Source organism: Bombina bombina, chromosome 1 (genome assembly GCF_027579735.1).
Source record: "Bombina bombina isolate aBomBom1 chromosome 1, aBomBom1.pri, whole genome shotgun sequence".
NCBI classification, from domain to species: Eukaryota; Metazoa; Chordata; class Amphibia; order Anura; family Bombinatoridae; genus Bombina; species Bombina bombina.
In genome coordinates, this window is record NC_069499.1 from 1549822474 (window position 1) to 1549833844 (window position 11371).

An 11371-nucleotide genomic window follows, 5' to 3' on the forward strand; every position below is an offset into this window, starting at 1 on the left:
AGCGATAGCGGGGACGGCAGATTAGGGGTTAATAAGTGTAAGGTTAGGGGTGTTTAGACTCGGGGTACATGTTAGAGTGTTAGGTGCAGACGTAGGAAGTGTTTCCCCATAGGAAACAATGGGGCTGCGTAAGGAGCTGAACGCGGCTTTTTTGCAGGTGTTAGGTTTTTTTCAGCTCAAACAGCCCCATTGTTTTCTATGGGAGAATCGTGCACAAGCACGTTTTTGAAGCTGGCCGCGTCCGTAAGCTACTCTGGTATCGAGAGTTGCAGTGGCGGTAAATATGCCTCTACGCTCCCTTTTTGGAGCCTAACGCAGCCATTCTGTGAACTCTCAATACCAGAGGTATTTAAAAGGTGCGGCCAGAAAAAAGCCAGCGTTAGCTACGCGGGTCGTTACCGACAAAACTCTAAATCTAGCCGTATGTTTTTAATTTCTGTAAAAGGGTTATAACACATGGCTAAAGTACCACTCGGGAGGCACAGTGAACTTTACAGGGGTTAAACACATAGATTTGCAGGGTTGCTAGTGCTAAAATTACGTGATCTAATGGATTAAGAAATATTTAGTAGCAATACACACTTTTAGTAGCCAGGCAGTTGTATTTGTATATACTGTAGATATATAGAGAATAACCCAAAAAGTTAGGAGCCAGGCTTAACATTAACTGATAAAGCATGTTAACATTCACTGATCAAATAGAGCAATTTTAAGAGACTTTTCAATGTATTCCTATTATCAAATGCATTTTGTTCTCTTTGTATCCTTTGTTGTAAAGCATATCTAGGTAAACTGAGGAGAAGCAATGCACTACTGGGAGCTAGCTGGTGATTAGAGGTTACACACATATGCCTCTTGTTGGCTCACCGGAGGTGTTCACCTAGCTCTCAGTAGTGCATTGCTTCTTTGGAGCTGACTTTAAAGGGCCATTCTAGTGACAAAAATTACATATTCTAATTTGTTAGGGTCAAGAAAATAGTTTGAAGAGAAGAAGTTTATTGGCAAGGGGAAGGAGAAAGATTAGTTTATAGTTGGAGGGGGAGGCTGGATCAAGTGATAGGTTTAATTAGTGCATGTGTTAGTTGTGATGATGAGGCCTATTTATAAAATGTCTGTCGGACCTGATCCGACAGTGCGGATCAGGTCCCACAGACATCGCTGAATGCGGAGAGCAATACACTCTCCGTAGGGGGTGTCAATCAACCCGATCGTACTCGACATAGCAGACGGACAGGGTTATGGAGCAGCGGGCTTTAGAAACACGGGCCCTCAAGCTCTGTATGGTGCTTGATAGATAGGCCCCAATGTGTTGGTAAATTAAAGTATGTTTTGTACATGTGAGCACAAATGTCTTTTTAAAATAATTTTCATAGAGAGTAGGTTTGCGAACACATATCAGCTATGTCTATCATGGGCCAAACTCCTCCTCAAATGTGATATAGAAGTAAATTGGAAAATTGTTTAAAAGTGTATGCTCTATCCAAATCATAAAAGAAAATTGTGGATTTCAGGTTCTTTTGAATACAGATTTAACGTGAACATCAAGCAGGAGCATACCAAGGTGGCAGCAAATGCATAGTTCTCTGCTTTCAGCAGATGTTGTAATAAATAAATACATACATTGGTTTAGCTATTGAAGTCTCTCTTCATTGTGTTTGTACAAAAAAATTAACCTGAGAAAGGTTTACGTCTCCGTTTTTCTGGAACAATTAAAAATGCCTTCTTTGGACTTGGGGCCACATTTAACAAACGTCTGACAGACAAGGTTAACTCCCGCAAACCTGTCCTCCCAGCATCATAGCTAGTGAGCAACAATATACCATCATGCACGAGCAGGGGCTGTCAATCACCCTGGTTGGGCTAGCTGTGATTCCAACCTCCAACTCAGCTGGCGTATAGGCTAGGAAACAGGGTTCTGATGACCATTGCTTTTACATCTGTTTTCAAATTTACCTCTTTATATTGGTGTCTGTTGTTGAAGCTTAGCTCCTTTGTGTGAGAGAATACTGAGACTCAAAAGTATACACATATCTTGAGTACTATATGAATAGCATTCTTACAAACATTGTTGCAGACACTACTGTCATATACAGTAGTTCTCAAGACATGTGCACACTCCTAAGCCTTCCTCCGTATAATGTCAAGAGAAGGAACTAAGTATACTTAATCTGAATCATAAAAGCTTAAAGGGACACTGTACCCAAAAAATTTCTTTCGTGATTCAGATTGAGCATGAAATTTTAAGCAACTTTCTAATTTACTCCTATTATCAAATTTTCTTCATTCTCTTGGTATCTTTATTTGAAATGCAAGAATGTAAGTTTAGATGCCGGCCCATTTTTGTTGAACAACCTGGGTTGTCCTTGCTGATTGGTGGATAAATCCACCCACCAATAAAAAAGTGCTGTCCAGAGTACTAAAACAAAAAAAAAGCTTAGATGCCTTCTTTTTCAAATAATGATAGCAAGAGAACGAAGAAAAATTGATAATAGGAGTAAATTAGAACGTTGCTTAAAATTGCATGCTCTTTCTGAATTACAAAAGAAAAAATGTGGGTACAGTGTCCCTTTAAATTAATGGTAAATTCTAGCGTTTCAAAAACGCTAGGATTTACCATCACTAAAAATAAAGAGACCTTCATTCAACAGTTTAAAAAAAACCTGATGAATAGGTACCTTTATGCCGAACAGCATTATGCGGTAGGCTAGCACGGCTATTGGCTCAGAGGTAGAAACATCACCTTCTTGAAAAACTGAGCTGTGCCGTGGGTGGCCGTTGGCACAAAGGTTATCGCTGAAGCCACAGCAAAATAAAGGTACCTATTCATTCATCAGTTGTTGTTTTTTAAACTGATGAATGAAGGTCGCCTTTATTTTTAGCGATGGTAAATCTTTTGTGAAATGCTAGAATTTACCACCACTTTAATTTGAATTTACACATTCCTGATGAACCATCAATTCAATCTACACATCCTAAATCATAAGCTGAAACGCTGGATGGCTTTGCGTACAAGAGAGACCAAACTCACTTGCTGTCAGTTATGGCAGAAGTATGCTGTATTTTTAACAGAACAATATAGAATTATTATTTTTTTAATAAAACGTTTAGTTGCGTGTAATGAAAAAACTTTCAAATATACTTTCATTATTTATTTTGTCCCTTTTTCATGTAAATGATCTCTGAACTTTGGATTTTCTATTTCTCTGAACATTCTGCTGACCCTGCTACATATTTTTACCTAATTGGTTTTAATGGATAACTTCTAAACAAAGCATTTTATGCAAACACAATAACCGTGGCTAGCCTTGGTATCTGCAGACTAAAGCCAAAGATCGGCTCTTCCAAATAAGGCAACTGGTGAGTTGAGTTTGGCTATTGAAAAGTAATCGCAAGATGTTAATTTGTTTTAAAACTATGTTATTCTATAGCAACACAACATAAAATGCCTTGTAATATCAGGGTGCTTACTGTCAGTCTGGTGAAGGAGTTTCTTCAAGATGCTGTGGTATCTGCTGTAATATAACTCATGCGAGGAGTTACTACCCTGAATGATATCCTGTACGTATTTGTTGAGTTGGGAAGTGAAAGTGCTGTGTTTGCAAAAAGATTTTCAACATAAACTGCCTATCTTATTTATAAGTAAGAGAGTCACAAGTTGTAATAGAGGAACCATGCTGAATTTTTAAGTTGCTAACAGTTTCCTATGTCTGATGTATTTTTTTTTTACCTGGAAAGACACTCATCTCTTTTTGATATTCCTGTATGGTACCTTGAATACCATATCCTTAAAGTGCCATAAAACATGTTGAGATCTGTGCATATCCTAAAAGGGCTAATTAAGTAAAACTAGTTTGTATCAAAAAAAAAATTGCTGGCAAATATTTTAAAATAATTTTCAAAAATAAGCAAAATGACTTACATAGCTATGATGTCTGGAGTAGTCTGATCCACTACCCCCCTTATCAGTATTTAGCATCAGAAACACAGGCATTGTATTTCACAGCAGCTTATTTGCTTCTATGCATGCTCCAGCAGATAATCACTGTGTACTTTTGCATTCTACCAAAAGCATATAAATACAGCCATAAAAGGAATTGTGTGTAAGTATAGAAATCGTCCATACAAATTGTGTTATTTTATTACACTATAAGAATATTTTTCATCATCCCATACTGGCTTGAGTTACATTATTTAATTAAATTGTATCTCTAGCTATGTGGTATACTTGATCACATGTTTTTACTGTTAAAGCCAATATGCAGGACAGACAGTCAGGTGTTTAAAAGAACATATGAATGAATATCTACTGTACCTGGAGTCTATTATCCTAAAAACACCAGTTGCTAAACACTTTGCTAACCTTAGACTATAAAGTTTTGGCACATCAGTCCTTGATAACTAGAGATATGAACAAAATATTTACCTTGTTTTCTTTCCTTGACATAGATTGCATACCAACTTCTATGCAAGGTGGAGGTAGATTAGCCTCTCTAAAAAAAAGAAAGGTATTTCAGATCCATATACATAAGGCAGGAGAATCTAAATGTATAAATATGGTTTGAGATATCAATTTGTTTATTGGATTTTTTTTGCTATGATCATTGCCTTAAGGGATATTGGCCTAGATTACGAGTTTTGCATTATGGTATGGTACGGCTATTATCGCCAAAAATTGGCCATTACGCTGGAATGGCCAGCAACGCATATTACGAGTTGCGGCAGTATAGCTATACCGCAAGCATTTTAGCCTATAACGCAACGTCCATTCCACACTCAAAAAAAATGTAAGTGTGGGATTTTCCATAGCACCATATTACTGGTTGTGCAGTCCGGCTAAAATGCTTGCGTTACAGCTTATACACAAGCCATTCTGCCATCTGAGACCAGTAGTTATAAATTTTGCAAAACAAAAATGTTTCACAAAACTCATAACTAAAATGTTACAAAGTACACTAACACCCATAAACTACCTATTAACCCCTAAACCGCCACCATCCTGCATCTCAAATACTATATTAAACCTATTAACCCCTAATCTGCCGCCCACCCACATCGACAACACTAAATAAACTTATTAACCCCTAATCCGCTGCTCACCCACTTCGCCAACACTAAATAAATCTAGTAACCCCTAATCCGCCGCCCCCTCATCGCCAACACTAAATAACCCTATTAATCCCTAAACCGTCAGCCCCCAAATCGTAACAAATAAACTAAATTTAAGATTACAAAAATAATAAACGTAATTATCAAAAATAAAAACAATTACACCTAATCTAATAGTCCTATAAAAATAAAAAAGCCCCCCCCAAATAAAAACACCCCTTAACCTACAATATACTATCAATAGCCCTTAAAAGGGCCTTTGGTAGGGAATTTGCCCAAAGTTAAACAGCTCTTTTAATCAAGAAAAAAATACAAAGTCCCCCCAACAGTAAAACCCCTACCCAACAAACCCCCAAAAATTAAAAAACTAAGTCTAAATAAAACCTAAGCTACCCATTGCCCCTGAAGGGACATTTGTTTGGGCATTGCCCTTAAAAGTGTCAGGGTTTTTCCCCTGTTGTGTTTGCCATATGCTGCTGGCAGCCATTTTACTCACCTCTCTTCCTGACTATGGTGCATTGTGGGGGATGCTGCTCATTTCCTGCACTTCCTTTTATGGCCAGACTGGTGTGCATCATCCGTGTGAGACGGATGCAGTCTCCAAATTGTGATGTCATCACTTATTATTTAAAGGGCCTCTGTTCAGTATGCTTTGCCTTTGCGTTGTCTCAGACCTGTTTGTGAGAGTTCCTGTGTATTACCTGGCTGCCTGACGTCCTTCCTGGTTCCTGATCCCTGACTTGTTACTGACTCTGCTGTTTTCCTTGTTCCTGATTCCGGCTCGTCTGACTATTCGCTTTGGCTCCTGACTCGGCTCTTCTGACTACCAGATCTGGTTTTAACTCCTGGCTTGTTATTTGACTTGTGGACTTTTTATTATTTTTTGCTATTAATAAAGGTGTGATTATTTTTGCACTTCTCGTCTCAGTTTGATTCCTGGCACCCTGACATTACGCAAAGGCCATGAATCCTGATGCTGCTAATTATCCACCTTTACCTGCCATCATTTCCAAGATGGATGTACAGGATCACCGCTTTGATCAATTTGCACTAGCCCTGAAAACCCTGCTGACTCGCACTGCACATTTGGACCAAAGTGTCCCACAAGTTATGGCTGCTCCTGTTTCCGCTGCTGCACCTATGCCTACCAGAAGCATGTCCGGTTCTGCACCTCTACCTCAGCGATATGGAGGCGATCCTATTCAGTGCAGAGGGTTTTTGAACCAGGTGGGCATTTACTTTGAGATGTTACCTCAGGCGTTTCCCTCTCTGACAGAGCTAAGGTGGGATTTCTCATCTCGTTACTCTCTGACACAGCTCTTGCCTGGGCTAATCGCTTGTGGGAGACTAATAAACCTGTGATTTCAAATTACCCTGAATTTGTTGCCTCCTTTCGAAGGGTATTTGGTGTTCCGGCTCGCTCCTCCTCTGCTGCTAAACGACTCATGTCTATTCAGCAAGGTACAAGATCTGTTGCTCAGTATGCTATTGAGTTCTGTACGCTTGCCGCAGAGGTAGGTTGGAACAATGAAGCCCTTGTTGCCGCCTTCTTTCATGGGCTCTCTGATGCGATTAAAGACGAAGTTGCTGCCAGAGATTTACCAGAGGATCTCGAGGCATTGGTGTCTTTTTTGATCCTAATTGACATCACACTCAGAGAGAGGCCCTCTTTCAAGGAGCGCTTGCGGAAGCCTCCTGTTCCGTTGTCTCCTACGTGTTCGTTCCCACCCATGCCTCCCTCTTCTCCCATGCCTCCTGGTCCCGAGTCACCAGGTACTGCTGAGCCAATGCAGTTGGGATTCACGCGTCTCTCCGCGGCAGAGAGGGTCTTTAGAAGGAGGGAGGGGCTCTGCCTCTATTGTGGGTTACAGGGCCACCTTTTGAAGTCTTGTCCTACACTGCCGGGAAACGCTCATACCTAAGGTCCTGTCGGGGGCAGACCTTGGGAGGTTTATCCTCGTCCCTGAAACCGCTTAAGGAGAAACCTTTGGTCACGGTTGTCCTTTCCTGGGTGGACTCCTCCATAGTCACTCAGGCTCTTGTTGACTCCGGTGCTGCAGGCTATTTTATTGACAGTGCTTTTGTATCAAAGCACTCCATTCCTGTTTTGCCTCGGTCCGTTCCGCTTGCTATTGAAGCCATTGATGGCAGGCCCCTTCAGCCCGCACTCGTTACTCACAAAACTGCTCCTTTGTCCATGGCTGTTGGGGCTCTCCATTTTGAAACCCTCCAGTTCCAGGTGATAAACTCTCCGCATTTTCCAGTTGTTCTGGGATATCCCTGGCTCCAAAAGCACAATCACAGTCTCGACTGGGGCAGGTCCGAAATTTTGTCGTGGTGCCCGCAATGTATTTCCACTTGTCTTCGGAAACCAGTTAAAGTCTTGTGCACTTCTTCGGTATCTCAATTGCCAGAGGAGTACAGAGAATTCCTAGACGTGTTTGACAAGGTGCGAGCCAGTACGTTGCCTCCTCACCGGTCTTACGATTGTGCCATAGACCTGCAACCCGGAGCCATTTCTCCTCGGGGCAAGGTGTACCCTCTGTCTGTTGCAGAGAATTGTGCTATGGAGGAGTATGTTGCCGATGCTCTGTCGCGGGGGATCATCCGCAAATCCTGCTCTCCTGCAGGGGCTGGCTTCTTTGTGAAGAAAAAGGGTGGCGAGTTAAGACCATGGGGCCTATCTATCAAGCTCCGAATGGAGCTGGATGCCCCGTGTTTCTGGCGAGCCTGTAGGCTCGCCAGAAACAGCAGTTATGAAGCAGCGGTCACAAAGACCGCTGCTCCATAACCTGTCCGCCTGCTCTGAGCAGGCAGACAGACATCGCCGGAATTCAACCCGATCGAGTACGATCGGGTTGATTGACACCTCCCTGCTGGCGGCCAGGCAGGGGGCGGCATTGCACCAGCAGCTCTTGTGAGCGTATTGTTCTCCGTATTCAGCGAGGTCTAGATCAGGTCTGCCAGACTTTGGTAAATAGAGGTTCATGTATTGATTATAGGGGTCTTACCATTAAGAATGCTTACCCTATTCCGCTCATTACAGAACTCTTTGACCGCCTCAAGGCTGCTACGGTCCTTACTAAACTTGATTTGAGAGGAATGTACAATCTCGTTAGGATCAAGGAGGGTCACGAATGGAAAACAGCATTTAACACCAGGAGCGGGCATTATGAGTATCTTGTAATGCCCTTTGGCCTATGTAATGCTCCTGCTGTTTTTCAGGAATTTATTAATGATGTCCTACGAGATATGTTGCAACAGTGTGTTGTGGTGTACTTAGACGGCATCCTCATACACTCACCCACACTTGAGGCTCATCGTTCTAATGTTACACGGATTCTTCAGAGACTACGTGAGAACGGCCTGTTTTGTAAACTCGAGAAATGTGAGTTCCATCAGACTCAAGTAACCTTCCTAGGTTATGTTATCTCCGTTACAGGGTTCTCCATGGATCCTGACAAGTTATCTGCAGTTCTGCAGTGGCCTTGCCCAGTTGGTCTTTGGTCTATTAAACGTTTTTTGGGGTTCGCCAATTACTATAGAAAGTTTATTAAAAACTTTTCTTCCTTGGTTTTTTTTAAATATTTATTTTATTTGTATACCAGCAGGGTAGAATATTACAACATAAATGCAAATAAGTGAAAACACAGACATATTCTTTGTTTGTGTGCCACGCAGGGCATCAAATCATACGAAAATTCAACAATAAATGACCTGCAAATAGGCACCCTTAATAGTATCTCAGCAGATTAAACTATATTTTCCCTGTTGGAATTTTTATCTTTGACTTACATTACTAACACCTTACAACATTCATATTTTTGAACCCTTAATTAATGATTCAAATATAAAAAAAGAAAGAGCTTATAATGCTATAAGAAAATATTCAATTTTTCCGTTTCAAATTTAAATTATATATTTCTGATCAATATATGTTATTGACGGAAGAAAAAAAAAAAACCTAAATAAACATATTTCCTCTCTCCTCTTCCCTCCACCCGACTCCACGCGCCCCATCTCAACCCACATTATTCCACAGTACTCTCATCTGACCAATATCTAGGGAAATGCCCAGTATAGATATTAGTTTGTACATAGGCCGATTTCAGTAGTGGCTTTACTAATATTTTCTGTGCAGAGATTTGCAAAGAAGTATAAATACTTCCCATTTCTGTTTTTGGGTGACCGGAAGGGGAGGAGTTAGCAGCAGCTACCTGCACGCTAGCATCTTGCTCTACAGCGAAGGGCATTATCGACCACCCCCCACCTGTGCTTATCCTTGGCCAGAGAGAAGCTACCTGGTCCGGATACTTTTTTACAGAAGCCGGTCCCTAACAGCAGACAGACTCAGGTGCCGAGTCGTGACGCCAGGCGGCGTTCTTTCACAATTCTATTTTGCTATGGGACAGATAATAATCTAATAAACCCGTGGAACCATCTCAGGCTTACCACCAGGAAAGAGAGGGGAGATATTGCTGCTGCGGGCGAGGCGGAGATCTTGGAGGTGTCTGGGATCGGCGGCCCCCCCCACCAATTGCGGCTGTGTGTCTACCCTGGCAGAAAGGTCCTGGTCCGGTAGGACGGCAAGGTACCCCAGACGGTGACGTCCTTTGGAGGCGTGTCCTGGCCAGAGCGTGAGTCGGAAGCAGCTGAGGTTCACGGGCGGGCCTGGCAGAGAGAGGACGCTGGAGCTCAGTCGATGAAATGGTACTCTGCTGAAGGAAGGCTCGCAATAAGGAGCCGTGCAGCACTCTAACCACCAGGAAGGCTGGGACTCACTGGCAGCAGTGGAAGAGAGGTAAATGCCTCAAGCAGAGCCGGTACCAGGGGGAAGATAGCTGCCGCTAAGGTCTGGTAAGATCCTCCAATACTTTCTATATCTATGTGAGCTTGGATACGCTGCGTGTTACTGTGCATCATACACCAGACTACCTATAACACCTCTCCCTAAAACTGTGTTTGAGCTGGACATAGCGAGGTTAAAAAGGCCCTACTCCAGGCTAAAAACTCCCCACACTTCAGCAACAAATTTTTTCTCTCTTAAATACAAAGGTCCAAGTGAGAGTGGAAATAACATCTCCCTATTTTTTGAACAATTGGGTCTGTTCCATAACTGGCCCTGGGGAACTATATACTACCTGGACATTCTGGAGAAAAGTTCCCTTGATTTAAAAAAAAAAAAACTTGGCTAGAACAAAAAGGTTTCCTCTTGAACAAGGGACTGTTTAACACAACAAGAGACTTTCTCCTATCCCCAATTGGGCCGACCTGACTATACAATTGACTTCGTGGGTCTAATGTGTTTGTAAGGTATTTCATATCTGAGAGACAAGGGCCCTAGAAGCTGGCCTTAGGAGCTATATAATTGGGAAATATTAGACCTGGCCATTATAATAAAATCCAATTATGGAAAAGTCTTGAAGGGAGAGGGAAAAGGAAAAAAGAGAAGGAAAGAAAATAAAAAAGGGGAAAGAAAGAGGGCAAGAGAAGGGGAAAAAGTCTGGTTAAAAGGTTGATATATTCTGCTTTGAGTTAAGTGTTTTACTGTATTACATTGCATACTGTTTTTTTTTCTTTTTTTACAGAGATTAGGAATTTTCAGGCAGAATAACTAAAACTGCTATTTTTGTGTGGAATTAGGAAACTGAGATCAATATTATCTTGTGAGGTGGTGTGCTTATTTTCACTTGCTTTTCTATATCCACACCCTCTAAGGGGCTCTTTTGTTGCGCTCCCAGAAGGTGCTGAAATTTGAGTCACTGTTTGTTTTTTTTTGTTTTCTACACTATTTGCAATTATAGACCTGTGTTCATATCACTCTATTTGTTCTATTTGTTTGGTACACATAATCTCACTTTAGTTCACTTAGGAAAGGAAAGGAGAGAGGGGAGATAGAACAAGGGAAGGAATAGGACCCCTCGATCTATATATAGCTTTACACTGACTTTAACAGGATTAGCCTGATAATTCTGTTTCAGGTTGCATAGCACACACTCACTTGTTTTAGTGTCTATTCTATTGGAATTAGGTCTACATCTCACTTAAAGGGACCTAAAGTTTGAAAATATACTCAGTATCTTAATTCTAGTACTGGGGCTGAAGTTTGTTCACTTATTCACTTAATTCATGGAAAGATTTATTTCACATACTGAAACTACCTCACCCAGCATGCCACCTAAATCAAAAGATAAAAAAGCTAAACCAAATGAGAGTAGCTCTGAGATATTCAATCAAAATGATGCAGGGGCAAGTGGTCCTGATA

The 11371-nt window shown here is 41.5% G+C and overlaps 1 protein-coding gene across 1 annotated transcript in view; it reads right to left on the reverse strand.

Moving 5' to 3' along the window:
- Positions 1–3530, reverse strand: part of GRB2 (growth factor receptor bound protein 2) — a 157280-nt gene extending 153750 nt beyond the window's left edge. Inside the window, exon 1 of the mRNA XM_053708973.1 lies at positions 3469–3530. The gene's annotated coding sequence lies outside the window, so the exon portion shown is untranslated. The remainder of the gene's footprint in view (positions 1–3468) is intronic.
- Positions 3531–11371: the final 7841 nt, after the last annotated feature.